The 18,205-nt window shown below is 41.4% G+C and overlaps 1 protein-coding gene across 1 annotated transcript in view; it reads left to right on the forward strand.

The window, feature by feature from the left end:
• Window positions 1-18,205, forward strand: part of CHL1 (cell adhesion molecule L1 like) — a 141,332-nt gene that overhangs the window by 17,554 nt on the left and 105,573 nt on the right. The window contains exon 2 of the mRNA XM_030043954.2: window positions 14,343-14,423. The gene's annotated coding sequence lies outside the window, so the exon portion shown is untranslated. The remainder of the gene's footprint in view (window positions 1-14,342; window positions 14,424-18,205) is intronic.

Consider the following 18,205-nt stretch of genomic DNA (forward strand, 5'->3'; position numbering starts at 1 on the left):
GTGCTCCAGAGACCAATTCTGAATGAGGAGAGTGGATTTCCCTTGTCGTCAGAGGTCAGCTTGCTGGTTTGTCTGGTACAGGACTAGAAAAGAGAAGATGAGCCTTATGCAGAACAAAGGACCAGCAACTTGCAGTCAGCTGATACAGAAGCATAGAAAAGTGTATTTGAATAAAATCTCATAGGCTGTGCTGGGAATTTGGCTTGAACAGGATTTTAAATGTATTTGGAGGCTTCCTTTTTAAAGTGAAGTTTTTTTAAGAACAATTTACACACAAACAGAAGAATTCTGTCTTACTACTCATGTTGTTTAGCCGCATGAGAAAGATGGAGTGAAGCAGAATATTCTTCAGCTCAGTTTGGGGCAGGACAGCTGCTAAAACTACTGCTGGTCTCGACCAACTGCTAAAAACTGCCTTCCAGCTTGACTTGTCATTGCTGCTGCCTTCGGGAGATGACTCTCCTTCCCTTACCTGCTCAGGCTCGTGCAGGTGGGGAACAGATGATGGGATTCTGCTGATTCCTCGCCCCTGGACCTGGCAGCGTTCCTGCAGCCTGCTGGTATTTTTACCCCAAGGAATGGCTTTGCTCTACAAAGACTATCACAAAATACAAACATCTCTGCTGAAACCACGGCTATTCACTTGCGACCAGCATGTTGGCTGGAGGAATTGGTGACTATGTCCTTAGCTACTGTAAACTGGAGAAGTTATACGAGTAGCTGAAACAGGTTTCTGTACAGACGGAGTTTGGAAGCAATATAGGAGGCAGGGAGTGAGCACAGGCTGGCTATCAGTGGGAAGAAATGTGGGAAGAAGAGATGGAGCCCGAGTAGACCATGCAGAAATAAGAGAATAGTCCTGTCCCAAGTGTGTGTGTTTGTGGATGGTTGGGTACCTGCTGTCTTGGTGCTGTGATGGGTTATTAAAATATCTGTTTCTTTAGGATGAAGAGCTGGATGGAAGAGGGAGGGAGAGCTGAGGAGCAGTGCGGAAGAGGAGCAGGTCCCCATCATTTCGGCTGGGAGTTCAGGCAAAGGGGATCCTCCAGCTGGGAGTGAAAGGATGTGAGAGTGAAACACTTTGGTTAATGTAAGGGAGGGAGAGTAAGGCACTAGTAGTAGCCAAGAGAAAGGACAGGTCAGAATAGCTTATTTGGAGGGGGGGGAAAAAAAAACCTAAACCAGCAAACCCATCATCAAAGCCTGTTGTAATTCAGAAAGTATGTGTTTGTCAGCACTTGGATTTTATCTTTAATTTCTCATTTACATACATGAAACATTCTCCACGTGAAAACTATGACTTTTCCTGTAAGAAGTGAGCATTTCGGACAATGCTGCCGTCCTCCTTGCCAGCATGTCTAGGAGGGAGAAATAGGCAGGAAATCAGTGAAAGGTGAGATTCCTTTGCCTTCTCACTCATTGCCCTTTTAGCTCTCGCCTCTATTAAAGAAGTTAAGGCGCAGTGTACACTGTGAATTTCTAATGCCGGAGCTATTCCAGACTGCTTTTGTAAACAGGGATTGTATCTCCCTGTTAGACACTAGATATGAAAAAGCCAGCCTACGGGCTGCAGTATGGATCCAGCCCACCAAGCAAATGAGATGTCTCCATCACACTGGTGAAGTACTGCTGTTCCCAGGTATTACAGACCGTGTTGGGTGCACTGGGCTTGACCAGACGTGAGGCTGTTCTCTCTTGGGAGGCACCCGAAATGTGAACGTGCCACCATCCTGTCTGGTCCTGTGACAGGGATTTGACGGCGTGCAGAGCCTTTGAGTGCTGTGTCCCATCCTGGCACCATTGGTAACGTGCATGTTGTTCTCGTGTCAGTTGTTATCTCAAAGTGTTGACATCATATACTAAATAACACTTAAGCAGGTCTCTTTCCATTAAAAGATGAATTCCCGACACAATTGAAGTCAACAGGGCTTTTGTCGCTGACATCAATAGGCCTCAGCTTCCACCTCATGACTCCATGGGAAGAGGAATAAATTGCTGCCGAAAATGCAACTCTGACATCCAGTTGGAAAGGATAATTAGCAGTCAGTCATGGAGCTGCCATCGTGGTTGTCTGATGAATAATAGAACTGAGTACAAGTGATATGTTGCCTTCCATGTGGGTAAAGTGATTTTTAGCAGATTAGCATGAATGTAGGCAGCCAAGAAATATGGTATGAAAACCAAGTGTGAGATGAGTTCTAGACAGTAGACATCAACTTTTCCATCTGTCTGGCCTCTGAAACATACCGCGTAGTTTTATGTAAACACTAAAACAGGAGTATGTTGGGGATCAAGAAGACAAAGTCTTGTGTTAATAGGCTTTGTTTCTTTTTTTTGTTAAATTGAGTTAATGTTCTTAAAAGAACGAGAGAGATTTCAATGAAACCTTTTCTCCCTTTTTGCTTCTCGTCAAAAATGCCTCTGAAACTGGTTAGAGCATGATTGGAGCTCTGTTGTAAGGATGATGGTACAAGGGTAATGGACCATGTTTTATGGACGTGTGCAGCTTCCATGCATTGAGGAAACCCTGGCTTGGAAACCCCGATTTCTAACAGAAGGACAGTTAGACCAGCTGGTGTGGTGGGCTTCTGGGCTGAAGCACAAAGATAGGCGCTGGATTTGCGGATCCATACCCTTTGAGTAAAGCGAACAACAATTAAAGCAGAAGAAAGCAAGCTCAATGTAGTTTTAATCATTAGTTTCAGTTTGTAGTTGGTCTTAACACTGTGTGCAGCTTTGTGAGAGCATAAAGACGGCACTGTAATGCCGTGGCTTTTAACTAGGCCTGTTTATGTATTGTGATTGGCGAAGCTATTGACTTCATATTCTTTCATGTTCTTTATGTTCCCTTCTGTTTTGATGTTATCGTGCAGTCATCTTAGCTACGTATTAAACAAGAGACTACTTCAATATAAAATGATCAAAGGGATAAGGGAACACAGGGCCATAAAGAATATATGGAGAGCTCTGGGAGAATAGTAAGTTGAATTTAAACGCTTTTTCAAGCTGCTTAATTCCTGCTTAGATTGCTGGTGCCACCAATAGGCAACAGTCGCTTTCTTTAAATCTTTTACTAAGGATTGACTGGCAGAATCACTGTTTTACACGGGGTTTAGAGAGTAAAAGGCCACCGTGAAGGTCAAGCCCTAAGAGATTTCCTCTAAGAGCTCATTGATTCTACTAGATTTTTGACTTGAAAAAAGACCACTCCTTCCTAGATCTGCGGCTTGGATACAAGTGCCTTAGTATGTGCCAGCACAGAAGGCAGGAGCAAAAGTGTAAGTGCAGGAAAAAAAATAGAGAAAGATGCTGTGGGGCAGACAGACAATGATTTCAGTCTCTCGCTTGTACAATTCAAACTGGTGACATTATTAGCTACTGGTCCATGAAAAAAGAAAGTATTATTTTATTGGTTTCAGAAATGGATTATATTAACAGTGAAATTGGGCAGAATAAAGATTTATGGTCACATCCTCAGCTTGAGTAAACAGGCAGAAGACCTCTGCTTGTAATGGGGATAGAAGGGCTTGGTGCAGCTGAGGAGCTGGGCTGTAAATATGATGGGTCTGTTTTTCTTCATATATATAAATGAATGCATGGTTGCAGTGCATGCATATGCATGTAACTGTCTGTATTTTGCACAAAAATTAAGATGAGCATGTTTTGCCTCTCTAACCTCATTATAACATCGGCTAAGTTGCCCAGTGCTGTCGTAGTGATTAGCAAAATGAATCTGAAAGCCTACCCCATAAGCAAACTCTGTATTTGCGCTATTACCTACTCCTGTGATATTTCAATCTGATTCATTAGAAAAATTAGCATTTTTATGGACTAATTAGGGGAAAATGTTGCTTGTACTCTTGCTGATAGACAGAGATTTTCACAGCTTAGTAAAGCGAAATAGAAGTGAAACATGATTCCCCCCCCAAAAGGAAGAAAAGCAAAAGGATTACTCACATTAACTCAAAAGATTGGGGAAATTTGAACTTGAAAAAAAGGCCAAAAATTAATTAAGAGAAGATTAGATTACTATAGTATTGGCAGTTTGTACAGTTTTTTGCATTCAAAATTCCAGATCTCTTTCAGCTATTTTGGTTCTTCAGGCATAAAAATATTTTAAAAGCTGTCAGTCAGTCACCATATTTTTTGTGACGGTTGCAAAATGAACAGGAATGAGAATGAATAGTAATGAATGCATTATTCAGTATCTATAAATACCAATTGATTTTCATTGTACTTTTATATATTTCAGTCGACATACATTTTAGTTTTTCTCTTCTTTTTAAAACCAAGCTCAGGTTTTATTAGACCATAGCTGTTCATTCAGACATGTCTTAGTTTTTCTCACGTTACGCTAATGAACCACTCGCTTTTGAAGTTTAATTCTAAATATGCATGTGTGTCACTTGCTCCTGATCACATTCTCCATTTGCCAGGAGGGTAAAAATGGGTGTCTGTGACTAAACATCTGAGGTCATCTTTTTGCAAGGGAAGTATTCTTTCTTCTTAGAGGATGGAATACCATTATTTTAATCAAGGCAGGCATCTCCTGTTTTGATCGTTATGTTTTGATAATGATCTTGATTTACAGAGACACAGAGCAGTGAACCCCTCATTTTGGGCTGCTGTGGAGAAGGCAAAAATCTCCATCTTGCACAGAGGGTAGAAGTTCAATTAGGCATTTTGGTGTCATGGGATGCTGATTGTACTTTAATTGGCTCCAGCTGACTGGCTTTTAGGCCATGATATTCTTCACCTGCAGTTGGATACTTCTCAAATATGTATGGAATTTTTTATTGCATTTAAAAATGTTGCACAAAGTCAGAATAATTATTTCCAAATGATACTTTACAACTGAATGCCCTACAATAAATACAAGTGAAGGAGAAACCATTAAAACTGTAGAATAATTTATGTCGGAAGGGACCTTCGGACATCATCTGGCCCAACCTCCTGCTGAATGTAGGCATGACTTTGAAGTTACATCAGGTTGCTGAGGGCTTTGTCCAGTTGAAAACAGTAATTAGCTTTCTCTTCTTCAGGCTAGACAAACACAGTTCTCCCAGCCTCTTAAGTTATGTGCTGCAGCCCCTTCACCATCTTGGTCCTCTCTGCTGAATTTTTGCCAGTTTGTCAGTGTCTGTTTTGTGACAGGGAAACCCAAACTGGACACTCTGTTCCAGATGCAGCCTCACAAGTGCTGAATAGAGAGTAATAATTCCTTTCCTTGTCCTGCTGGCTGTGCTCCTGCGAATGCAACCCAGCGTGTGGTTGGCGCTCATCACTGTCGCTGCCGACTCCTGCTCAACCCCCAGGTTGTCTTCCCCAGAGCTGCTTTCTGCACCGTGGGTTTCCCTTCGCAGAGCTTCATGTCTGCTTTGGTTGTAAGCTTTCTGTCAGCCCACTTCTCCAGCCTATTGAGGTGCTGCTGAATGGCAGTCCCACTCTCTGGCATGTCAGCTGCTCCCCAGCTCTGGTGTCATCTGGGAACTTGCTGCCAGTGTATTCCCTCTCATTGTCTAAGTTGTTAACGAAGGTATTAAGGGGTTAAACAGATTGCCTTCAGGAAGTTTTGTTCCGTAATCTTCTTTGGGACCGAGGTGATGGTCACCAGATGGTTGGATGTTGGTGTGTGTTGTTCCTTCTTGCCCTTCTTGGGGATGGCCATGACGGTTGTCTTTTCCAGTCATCAAAAGGATCCCCCAATTGCCACAATATTTCAAAGACACAAAGAGCAGCCTCAAAATGGTGTCAGCCTGTTTCCTGCATGTTCATAGACCTGTGTAGGTCCAGTTTGATTAAGTGGTCCCTAACAAAATCTTCCTCTACTGTAGATAGGACTTTCCTGTCCCAGACAAAGACATTAGGACCATGGACCTGGGCAGCCTGAGAGTAGGCCTTGCCAGTCAAGACTGAGGCAAAAAAGGAACTGAATTCCTCATCCTTCCTCTGTGCCCTTTGTCAGTAGTTCTGTTGATCCACATTTTCCTTGGTCTTTTGCTGCACATGTACCTATGGGTGAACCTTTCTTGTTGGCCGTACCATCCCTTGCCGGTTTCAACTCCACCTGAGCTTTGGCTTTCCTAAGTTTGTCCCTGCAGTCTGGGCAAGGTTTCTATAGTCCTCCTGGGTAGCTCGTCCCCACTTCCACCTTCTGTTCACTTTCTTTTCATGTTTGAGCTCAGTCAGGGATTCCATGTTCAGCCAAGTCAGCCTTCTGCCACGTCTGCTCCACTTTCCACTTATCAGGGTGGATTGTTCTCGTGCTTTGAGGAGTTTTTCCTTGAAGATCAAGGAGCTCCCCTGTGCCCTTCTGCACCCCAGGGCAGTCATCCATAACATTACACCTGCTAGTTCCCTCAGCAAGCCAAACCACTCCCCTGAAGTTCAGCATCAATATTGTCTTTGATGCGCTCATAAAATCTCAGTTGCTTGTGCACCACCAGTTGCCATCTTAGCAGATATCAGGATGCTTAAAGTCCCCCAGGATGACCAGGGCCTTTGATTGTGGAGGCTGAATAAAGCTTTATCCACTTCCAGTTCTTAATTTGGGTGGTGGGCAGAAAACACACAGAGCAGCATCCTCTTTGTTGGCCTCTCTGATTCTGACCCATAAGCATTAGCTCCCAACAAACCCATCACCTGTTGCACAGCCCAGCTACACACATAAAAGGCTTGAGAAATAATTCTGACTCATTAGCCTCTTCTGAGGAAAAAAGTCTGTCTTCTGAGCATACATTTTAACAGCTTTTAATCCTATACAGTGCCTTTTCCAGCAGAAACATGTATTTTTTCTGATAGGCAAAAAAAAATTTTGAAACCCTGTTGGACCCTAAACATTTGGGGTACCGCAATAACTTAAGTATCTGCTTAGTAATCTTTCTCCATGGGGGATTGTTGGTATTAAGTCTTTATGCATATCTGTGGACAGAAGGAGTTAATGGCATGCTTGAAGTCTTAAGTGCCAATGTAAAGCACTCATTGAATTGATGCATTTTTTTCAGTTGCACTTTTCTCTTTACGCTTTCAGCAGTTCGAAAGTTGCGATACTGAAATCGCCCATCTTGACCTCAGTCATCTTCTGTGTTAATGAAATGCCCTGTGCTGTTACTTAGGCCATTAGCCTGGGACTCGGAAGTGTTATTTCTGGCTCTGCAATTATCCTGCTGCTGCAATTTCCCTATCTGAATTGGGGATAACAAAGCTCTCCTTCTTTGCAGAATGCTTTGAGATTTGATGATGAAAAGTGCTATATAAGGGTTCAATATTGTTATGTGAACAAATATCACTTTGTTTGCATGGCTTGACCATCTTATAAGCAAGCGGAGAGCTGATGACCAAATTAAGATTAGAATTGAACAAATGAGTTATAATGAACAACTTCAGTCTATTGACTTCATTTTTTCCCTCTGTTTGACTTGTAAAAGTTAATGACTTTCAATCTCTAGAGAAATTTTTAGCCTGTAAATCATTTGTCAGTTAGCTTTAGAAATCTTTTAAGTTTGCTTGTTTCGTGGTTTTACTTATCGTTTTAGATGCCAAATAAATTACTTATTAGTTTGTATGATCATTAGCAATCTGAACATAGAATCGCATATTATAAGGCTAAGTTTCCAATTTCAGTGTTGGATGTTTTTCAAGTGCATTTAAAAGGCATTACCAGGAAAAAAAACCCTGAAAATTACAGATTAACAGTGAACAATCTTTACAACAGCAAAAAAGTATTCCTTCATTAAAACTATACTCTAAATCTGTTGTGAAAAGGGCAGCAGCAAAACTGATTATTTTAAAAATAGTTTCAAAAACCTTTCTACATTATTTGTACTTAGTGTCATGGGTTAGGTCCTTCTGATCTTTCTGAGTTCAGGTATCATGGCAGTTTGCATATGATTGACTTTTGTGTTGTAGAGTGGAAAAAAGCATCCTCAGTTAAATTTGCATACTGCCTGCATAAAATTTTTAATGAGGAAACATTGGGGGAATAGTTTGTCAGGTGGTGTAAATAAAAATAACGTCAAAAAAACTATGCTGATTAATCCCAATTGAAGATTTGCTCCAGAATATCTGAGAATGACTCTGTGTTTTGGCACATGGGTGTGCATAGTTGAAATCTAATTTGTATCTGGAAAACACAAAACTAAGTTTTCTGGCTGTATTCTTTCCTGAAACCCCAGTGTTGTGATAGCAACGCATGGGTCTCATGAAAAATGGTGGCTATTTTTTAGCTGGCGTGTAGATACTCATGATGCTGTATTACCAGTACAGGAGAAACCCTTTTCTTCAGCCCATGTGCCATTCACTTTACACACATAGTCCGTGTTGAAGAGCTCAAGGAAAGGTTGTAATGCAGAGTTGTGTTGTGCATTAGAAGGTTATTAAAACCAAGTGAAAGTGTGTTCTATACCTTGGGGACCTTAAATGCAAAATCATTCTAACTAATAAGCGGATACTAAATGTGCCAAATTTTACCCCAAGGTACGCCCAGGCTCCTGTGGTGGTGTCGGTTTTGCTCGCTGACTTTTATTGACTATCAGAATTTATTGACCCAGGAGGGAAATATTGACAGAGGTGATTCTCTACCAGTCACAATCTCCCTTAAGGGACAATAACACCTGGTGTTCACTGTAAATCTCAACTCAGTGCATGCATGTGTGTCGTGGCACAGGGTTTAACTGCTGAACATATACCTACCGTGATCGTGTGGCAGTGCTGTACATGACACCTGAGTGCTTTTGCACAGACCTTGACCTTTTTTTTAGGGAAAAATATCTGTGATGTGCCTGGCTAGTGACAAGCCTGAGGGAGAGAGTGTGTGTGCGTGTGTAGGCATTAGCCTTTATATGTATGTTAGAACCAAGGTGATTTTCTTCTGGTAACCGTTACAACAACTTTTAATGCCATACATCCATACTGGGAAGTTCACTACAAACCTGAATTATGTACTGGCAAAGTGCTGTAACATTTCTTATGTCTGAGTAATCATGGACCAGAATCTGGCCCAATATGCTTGATTTACAAAAACTTGTTCATGGCTGCCTTCTTTTATTGGTACTGTAAATCACAGAAATTGTTGGCTAACATCATGTGATGGTCTTAGACAGCTATGATTAGTATTTCAAAGCTCTCTTCATATTCTGATAGTCCTTTCAGTAATAAATAAACAGATATTTGAGCAACTTGCAACAGTGTGCTTGCAATAATTACGAGCCAGCTTATTCTAAGTGTGAGACTGACCCAAAACAAATATTTTATTTCCTGCTGGGAAAACTTAAATATTGGCAAAGCATGTCTGCTAAACTGGACATCTTAATTTTATTCCTGTAGAATTAGTACTTTCCTACTGTTGCTAAAAAGAAAATAATCGTATGATTTAAGAAGCAGAAAAACTCTTGTACTGACTTTTCTCAGCAACACTGCATCTTTGTTAGGTTGTTTTCATAATGCACGTGGGTAAAATTACATCTAAAAATGTTTGTTTCTTTAATAATTAAGAGCTTCTTTTCTCTCTTGCTCTTTTTTTCTCAACCCATATTAACTTTACGTACTTGGTATTAGTCTGAAGATGTCATTGCAAATACTCCCTTTAGCACATTTGCACTTATGTGGGATCCATAAGCTGTAAGGACAGCAACCTTTTGCTGTGACTACAGTTTAGCCATTTCATCCTGTGCTATTTTCCAAGCTGGTTAATGCACCTTTTTATTGTTTGTCAGAACTTCCTCCTCAAAAAACCTTCTGCTATTAATATGCACGAGTGAAGCTTATTCCTCATTCGCAGTGGTGCTGGAGCCGATGGGAGCGCTGCCCAGGCCTGGGCGCTGGGATTTTGGGTCCTTTCATCCCTTTGCCACCCACATGTCACACGATGTATGCCGCAACAGGATAAACCTTCATGGTCGGCACCGCAAGGCAGAGCCGGGTCTCTGAAGATTTGACGTGCAGAGCACAGGGCTGCGGGAGCGCGTTGGCTTCAGGAGGGCTTTGCTGCGGGAGAGCGGCCAACGCAGCATCAAAGCTTCGTCCTGGCCAGCGTTCTGCCTTGTCGAGTCCTCTGGGCCAAACCTCTTAATCGTTTTCCTCGGCGTTGTGGGGATCTGCAGCAGGCACGATTCAAGTAACGCTTAAATATCTAGTTTCTCGTTTTCAGAACGTCATCTGAGCCCGACTCGGAGGCTTGTACTTCGTCGATTCATGTATCTTTTTAGAGAGAAATGGATGGATGAAATGTGAAGGTCACATTGCAGCAGGGACCGCTCGTCCCTGCCCCAGTCTGTTGTTCCTCTGCAGTCAGTAGATGGAGGAGCCCGGGAAGGCGCCCGTGCCATCTGTGGTGTGGCCAGGGGCAGCGGGGTGATGCCAGCCCTAATCCTGGCTGCAGCATTTGCTCCCGGTTCTGCTCCGAGACCAAGCAGCCCCAGGGTAGCTCAACACAGGGATCGGAGATATCTTAAAGCCATCTTTGTGCCCTGCTGCTTCTCCCCTTCTCTGCACCATGCGTGACTCGGCTGAAATACAGTGTCAAATTCAGTGAATGACCAGCTGAGTGAATAAAAGTGTGAACTGCATTCCCTCACTTAAAAGTCTGTCAGCTCCCTCTAACCTTTTGGAAAATTGAAAGACCAAAGTGACTGTACTTGCAGAACATCGTAACAATAAAATGCCATTGCGAAGCGGGAAGCAGAAGCAGCACTGGGAAACCAGCCATGCAGACGCTTTGCCCATACCCCCAGAGGAAAAAGATTGTATTTTTATTTCTCATCTTTAACAATCCCAACAGATTTACAAGACCAAGGCACGTAACCACTTTGATTCAGGCCATGGGGTCTCTAGGACAGTCATCATAAATCCCAGTTTGTAAGAGTGCAGATTTTTCCCTTGTAGTATGGAAGGCATGAAAAACCAAGGAGCACGTTAAGTTTTCAACATAGACTGGGAGACAGGTTTTCTCATTCAGACATACATTGTTTCAGTAATTCTTTCTTTTCCAGTGTAGTGCTATATGCAATCTTTCTAGACCTTTTTTGCACTGCAAATTTTCTGCAGCCTAGAAGTGGCCGCGTGGATACTTCTGTGCACAGCAGTAATAACGGCACATAGCCTAGAGTGCCACAATCCTCATCTTATCCCTCTGTGAAATAAGCCTCGTGGTTGATTTTTAAACTTAAGTAGCTTGATTCGGACAGAGAGCCATTTACCTAAGGGAAGCAAGAGCCATCTGTGCCTGTTGCATAGCCGTTACGCAGGAGGAATGACGGTGCTTTCCTACTGACAGCATCACCCCAGATGGGAACACCTGGGACATAGACCTCCGAGTCGTAAGTCTTCCTTCGTGTTACAGAAGAGACTTGGGCAAAGATGATGGATAACCTTCACCAGGTGATGCACGTTGCCAGGAGCTTAGATCACCTTCCCTGGGGAACTGCTGTATTGCTGCATGGAATATTGGATTTGAGGTGGAGGAGGATTGTGGAGATTTATGGTCAGCTTAGTTCCTTCAGTAGGAGAGTCCTGATAGCTCACTGGTGAAAGCCTAAAGCAAAACTCCTTAGCAGTCGTTGAGTTGAAGCTGCAGGAGGTGCGCTTGAGCACTGAAATCAGCTCTGCTCCTACTCTGCCTTTTTAGTGTTAAACATTTTTAGTGGTTTTTGGGGAGTGATAAATTCTTATTGTCTGTTTATACTATGCCTGAAACAACAAGAACTGCTATAAATTGGCTGGCTCTAATACACCCAATAAAAACACCCAGCGATACAGACTAGGTTACTAATACTGTATCTTGTGGTTTTTTCCCCAAGTTTTCCCATACTTTTCACCGGAACCGTTTTTGATATAAATCCTTTCTTTCAATCCGTGAGCTCTATTTACCCTTCCTCTGTCTGTACAGTACACTGATAACTTCAGTCCTACAGACCTTCTCTCCAGGAAATTCTATTAAGATTTTCTTTTAGCAAAAGTGAGTAGTCCTTCAGAAATCCTTTATCAGGTCTGTTCTTTCCTGTTATGGTTTGCCTCTGCTTTTTTTTTTTTTTTTTTTTTCATGGATAGCTGTAATTTAAAGCTTACTAGATCGATAAGTCCAAGATGCACAGCATAAATGGGAGAAGCAGACAAACAGCTGGTAAAGATAGGAGACAGTTGATTAAAAAGAATTCAGCTATAAAGCATCTGAGTTACTATTCTCTGCTGTGATTTTTGAGTTAGATTAAAAAATAGGTGGAGGGGGACATACAAATCATAATTCCCTCTTCCCTCAGAATCTCTGAATAAAATAATTTCCTCTTGAATTTCCTCTTTTTTCATGTCTCTAAATAAAAAGTGGATTTTTTATTTGGAGTAGATGTTTTAATCAATTACAAGTGAATTGGCTTAATATAGAGATAGCTGGGGGAAATGTAACGGTGGGAAGTCTGGACCTGATGTAATAGCAGCATCTCTGGTCTTGAACTCTCTAAATCCAGTCCTGTGATAAACTGAAATCCGGAAAATAGCCTCTGTTTTACATTGATCCACAGCACAGGGATTTTCTACTCCGCTTTGCAAGCCCTGGTGATTGTGCGTGGGACTGGGTTTGGGTTTGCTGTGCTTTCTAGCTGAGGCATGTCTTGCAATCCTTGGATCAGGCTGCCACAGCTTTGTTGGGTTATACCCAGCTGGCACAAGGTGTAGATCAGGCAATTTGCATTTGGCATTACAGATTGCAGCTACATTACTTTGTGAAGGTAAAGCCATTCTAAAAGGCTGAGTGTATTGCTAGCAGGAGAATAAAGATTTCTAAACTAAAGCCTCAATAGAAGTCAAGAAGGATTAAGGTGCAGCTGAAAGTAGAATTGAGGTTCCTAAATCACTGCAGAGCTTTAGAAGATGTTTTCTGTTCACATTGGAAACCATAATTTATTAACAAAGGGGTTGAACTTTAAAATATATGTGCTAGTGAATTGTGTTTCAGTGAAATTGCATACTTCTTTTGATGTGGTGGTTCATATAAAGGTTCTGTGTGTGCCCATAACCACAGAAACTATAGGAAAGCCAAGAGATGTGTGTGGCAATAAGCATGTACATCTATGTATGCTGAATTTGGCTATATATACACCAAACTAGTAGAGAGGCATTACAATATGAATTTGAAATGCTGTGGAAAAGGAGGTGCATGTGCACGTGTGCACTTTGGAAGAAGGGTTGGGTCTGTCCATGGGGAAATAAGTCTGTCTGCAACTGGTGAAATGAGACCAGATAAAGAGATTATCAAGTAGTGACAAGAAAGAAAATAGGTTAGCTGAATTTCTCTTTATCACTTCTTTTCCCTTAAGACATCTCACTGAATATCTTGTCATTCATATGGAGAGTCTGGAAAGAAAATAACTTCTAAAGGTGACCCACAAAGGAAAAAAAGCTTGTGTGCTGCTTTTGCTCCTTGGTGGCATGGGAATATGGCCTGGGATTTACACAGTGTCTGTGTACTCTCTTTTGGGAGGGCAAGAGAAGTGGTCTTAGAGCTCCAAAGCCTTCCCACTGCCTTTGCTGCTCCCAGCACGTAGCAGAGCATCCTATGGGTACAGAGCAGGATGCTGAGCAGAGGCTGAAGCCCGTGGTGCGACGTGGCCAGGAGTGACTATCGAGGTGCTAGTTCAATAGCAGAGGTGTGTCGTGTCCACGTACACAAGCGATTGATACAGAAATGCAACTCTTGGTCAAGGTGTTTTAAGTGGGGGGAATGTTATTAGAAAAAAAACAGTTAAGGGATCTGTTTCCTCTTGAATATACTTTTCTTTCGTGGGCCTTTATTAGTTTTTTTTTTTTTTTTAATGAAATTAACTATTGAAAATCATTTTGACATAGTGTTTCACATTCGTGGACTATAGAAGAGGAATAATGTAAGTGGTGATTGATAAGATTTATTGTTTCTGGTTTTGTGTCATCTAGTGATTCTAATGAAAGCTGAATCTTATCTGTTTGATACTATATAAACACTTAACAGGCTTTAGAAAGCTTGTAATCTAAGTAGACAAGAAAGGCAAAGAAAGAGGGGGGAAATAGAGGTGCAGAGAAATTACTCGTTCCAAGGTCACAAACCAGATTTAGAATAAGAATCAGATCTTCTCACTTCAGCCCATTTTTCTATTCCATGGGGTATGTTGCTTCTGTTATTCAAATACAGAAAAAACTGTCCTTTTCCAGTTAAGTGGAGGGCAAAGAGAATGAGATCAGATATAACCTCAGTGATACAGAGAAAAAAAAATAAACAACAGAAAACAAAGAAATTGTACTGATAAAGATGCTATTTTTAGATAAATTCAACATCTGACATACCATTACTCAAATCACAAATTTGTCTTTCTCTCTAGATGCAGTAAAGTGCGGAGAATGATTCAGATGTAAAACTGCAAATTGACCGTGCATTGATGAAGAAACAGCTGCATGTACTGGTTAGAAATGCTTTTTTTTTAAATTAAGTATTCGTGTTTTAGACATAAATTTTATTTACCTTTATTTCTGAATCATAACAGTTAAAGTCATTGTAACCATTTTAGACCCTTTTGATACCATTCTTGTCTTTAATACGCTTTCTATAAAAGCATAAACACGTGTGTGTATATTTGTTTGTGCATGTCTGTATGTTCTGGAGTAATTCCATGTGATTTTAATTACTTGAAGTATGCGGACATGCTTTCAAAGTCTGAAAGCTCTCTAATGTCAGACGGAACTTGTTTGTCTTCTCTTTTTACAAGTTAAGCAAACAGTCATTTGTTATTATATGTGTAGCTGAGCTCTAAGCTAGGCTTTATCCTATTGTAGCATCTAATTGGCAAGGAGCTTGTGATTTTACGTTTAAAAAACCGCCCTCAAATCTCTTTGGTCCTTCAGCCTGCAGGAAAAGGTGCTGTAATTATTCTATTCTGATTATTTCAAAGGAAGTCTTCCATTCTGCTTTCCAACAGCTGGTGACGGTGACCGTCGGGGCAGTGAGTTACCCCAAACACCCGAGGGGCTGGATCCAAAGTGGTGGACGGACCTTGCCGCTCTTTAAAGTCCCCCTGGGGCATGTTGAAAATAAATAGCGGAAGAGCAGGGCCTTAGCGGTGGCATTGCCAACAACTGTTCACCAGTGAAAAAAGGTCTTGGAGCCATGGAGTTATTTATGTCTTGGGCTTCTCTAGGATAGCTTGTTACCAGGGAATTTTAGTGCCTGTGGACCCTTCCTGTAGTGAGATGTGCTTGGAGGAAATAATCACACTGGCAAGGGATTTCTATCTTTTCTTTTTTTTTTTTTTAAATCCTATTCATAAAAAACCTCTCCTGTAATTTTGTGTTCTGTTTCTCATTTGTGGCTGATGAAAAGGGAGTCTGTGCTACCAATATGTGGAGTTTAAAACTGCATTTCCCATTAACTTTTGTTAATAAGAGTTCTAAGGCTAAAGCTTTGAGTATAATGGGAATTATTTACACCATAACTTTCTTTTGAGATACCGTTTATTGGGATTTTCTGTATTCTGCTCACTGGCCTTGACTACTGCAGAGAGCGGGGCTGAGAACATTGTACTTATGTATCCACTGCTGAATTTCATTTTCCATATTTTCGTGGTCTGTAAAATTCACAGTGACAAAGCTATTGATAAAATGTAGTCTGTCTGAATATTGCTTTAACTTTTTTTTAGTAAAATTTTTTTGTTCTTTTATTATACCCACTGATAAATTTATTTTTTTCCTTACAGCCAGTGATTGTTTCAAGTAGAAAATAATTTACTAATTTTTTATAAACCCTGACTAATCAGGCAATGGGATTCACATGCTGTGTGAATCTAGATCTCCATAAAATCTGGTTATATTTTGATTCACCTCTTTGCAGGAGCAGCTCTGAACTGAAAAGCTCACTTTCTTGTCAGTTTGTAAGTTAGCTTATAAACTTTCCCTCTTTCAAGACCAGCCATCTGGAAAGGTCACTATGTGAAGGCTGACTTTTTTTTAGGTATGCAGGAGCAGAGAAAATAAAGATTCACTCTGCTTTTCTTGTGGGACAGTCTGTCTTGTTTCTTCTTACACATCCCCCAAAATGCATAAACTCCCCCCCCCCCCCCAAAAAAAAACCAAACCAAAAACCTTCTCCTATATTCTCTGTGAGACTATCCCATGGGCTGAGCTATTCCATTTCGAGGGAGAAATACTGGAAATGTAGGCATAACATTCTGAGTGTAGACTTGAGCAGATTTCTATCTAGAATTATAGAATCATTTAGGTTGGAAAAGACCCTTAAGATCGTTGAGTCCAACTATAAACGTAGCACTGCCAAGTCCACCGCTAAACCATGTCCCCGAGTGCCACGTCTACACATCTTTTAAATACCATGACCTTCTCCCTCAGCAAGAAAGGTCGCAAAGTGATGCAGCCTTTATAACCAGCTGGATGCTTGGCCCTCAGCGCGTCAGAAATGTGTATGTTTGGGAAATGTGCTATTTTCTTCCCTTTGGTTCACAACTTCAAGTACACTCACTTCTCTAGTTAATATGCCGTTTCCTCTCCAACTGAACCAGTTTCTCGGCGCAGGGATCAGCCTCGCGACCTCTTTGCCCTGCGTGACCAGAGAATGAACCCGAAGCCATTCAGATGGGGCTTCAGACTTAAGTTAATATGTACTCCAATGTCTCCCCCACAAATAACTGCATTTACACAGGACCTTTTTGTTTAAATGTATTTCTCCTCTTTGTCAGATAGAGGAATTTCAATTAAGATTTCATTGTGTTTAACTGTGTGATAAAGTTCCTATACTTAGAGTTTGTGAGTCTATTACCTTTTAAAAGATATTTGGCGATGTGAAAGTTAGTACTCATTTGTTTTCACTTAAAATTCAGGGCATGATATGTGAAGCTGTATTTATAAGGAGGATACACCGTCATGTCATTTTCTACTTGTTTAAAACCTAGATAACTGGTTAAGGAAGCTCCCATCCTGAGGAGAAGAAAGGGCTCATTAAAAACATTAGCTGATATAGAACAAATTGAGCTTCAGTGCCCTGCATAAAGATTATAATAACTGTAATGATAAATGAATTAATAATGCATTAAAGGAGAATTCCTCCAGTCAGATTGTCACATGCTTATCCTTGAAAATTGACTTCAGTGAGGTGTGTCACATGAGCTAATGACCTTAACTGATGGATTTGGGATTTTTCCACACTCCCAAATCCACTTAAATCCATATTTCTGCACTTTTGACAGTTAGTCTTCTGGACTGAGATGAAGCAAGAGGACCATTTGGTGTTGCAAGCCAGGGGGTAGCTCTTTGCTGAAACAAAGCGATCTCTAGTTTTAACCTCAGGTAATTGGAGTTGGTCAATTCCTGACCACTTGCAAGGGAAAATCAGGTTAGCAATCCGGCGCTGCAGGCTGCACGACGACACCAGAGGCACGTGCATCTTGGGCCGATGGGGGTTCAAAAATTTATACAGCCTCCATCATACGAAGAGCTTCCATAAAGGTGAAGCTTTTGGGTGGAGCTCACGTTTGGGTGCATCACCAGCAAATTCTCTCTCCCGAAACTGGAGATGAGCTATCACCAAACCGCTGCTGTGTGGCACGACGGGGCCGTTCCCGCGCTCCATGGGAAGTAACGTGGTCCGAGTGCAGCTCGGTCTGGCATCTTCCCATCTGCTTCTGCGAGGGCTGAACTGGGAGAAGTGGGCATGTTCCAGAAGTGCCTGCTTAGGCATTAAGCGTGAAATAACTTGAAATAGCATTGTATCTGAAAATCCCGCTGAGCTGTGAGTTACAAATATCATGAGATTATCAGGATTTGGGAATAAATTATCAAGTTCAGCACTGAAATACAGGTGTCAACAGGGGTTTAGTAGTGGAAGTGTAGGTGCTGAGGCATATCTATAGACACAGCAGAAAAGTGAGAGTTTGGGGATTTCTGCTGTCTGCCCCGGGTAAGGGCTGGGTTTATAATGGTTATTAGGCACTTATGCTACACTGGGGAAAAATTGCATTAAGGGAATTGATTATCCAGACATCATAAACCCACGCTGGTTGTAAACTGCATCTTTAGGTACCTAGGTACCTTTAAAATGAATCCATTAGTCACTTCTGAAGAAAACAAAATGGCTTTCCTAAACTCAGGTTCTACTGGAGATGGAGTTTACATGAGTCATGAGGTGGTTAATTTTTAGAATCTTAAAATAATTGAGGCTGGAAGGGACCTGGGGAGGTTGTCT

The sequence above is a fragment of the Aquila chrysaetos genome, chromosome 20 (assembly GCF_900496995.4).
Source record: "Aquila chrysaetos chrysaetos chromosome 20, bAquChr1.4, whole genome shotgun sequence".
Classification (NCBI taxonomy): Eukaryota; Metazoa; Chordata; class Aves; order Accipitriformes; family Accipitridae; genus Aquila; species Aquila chrysaetos.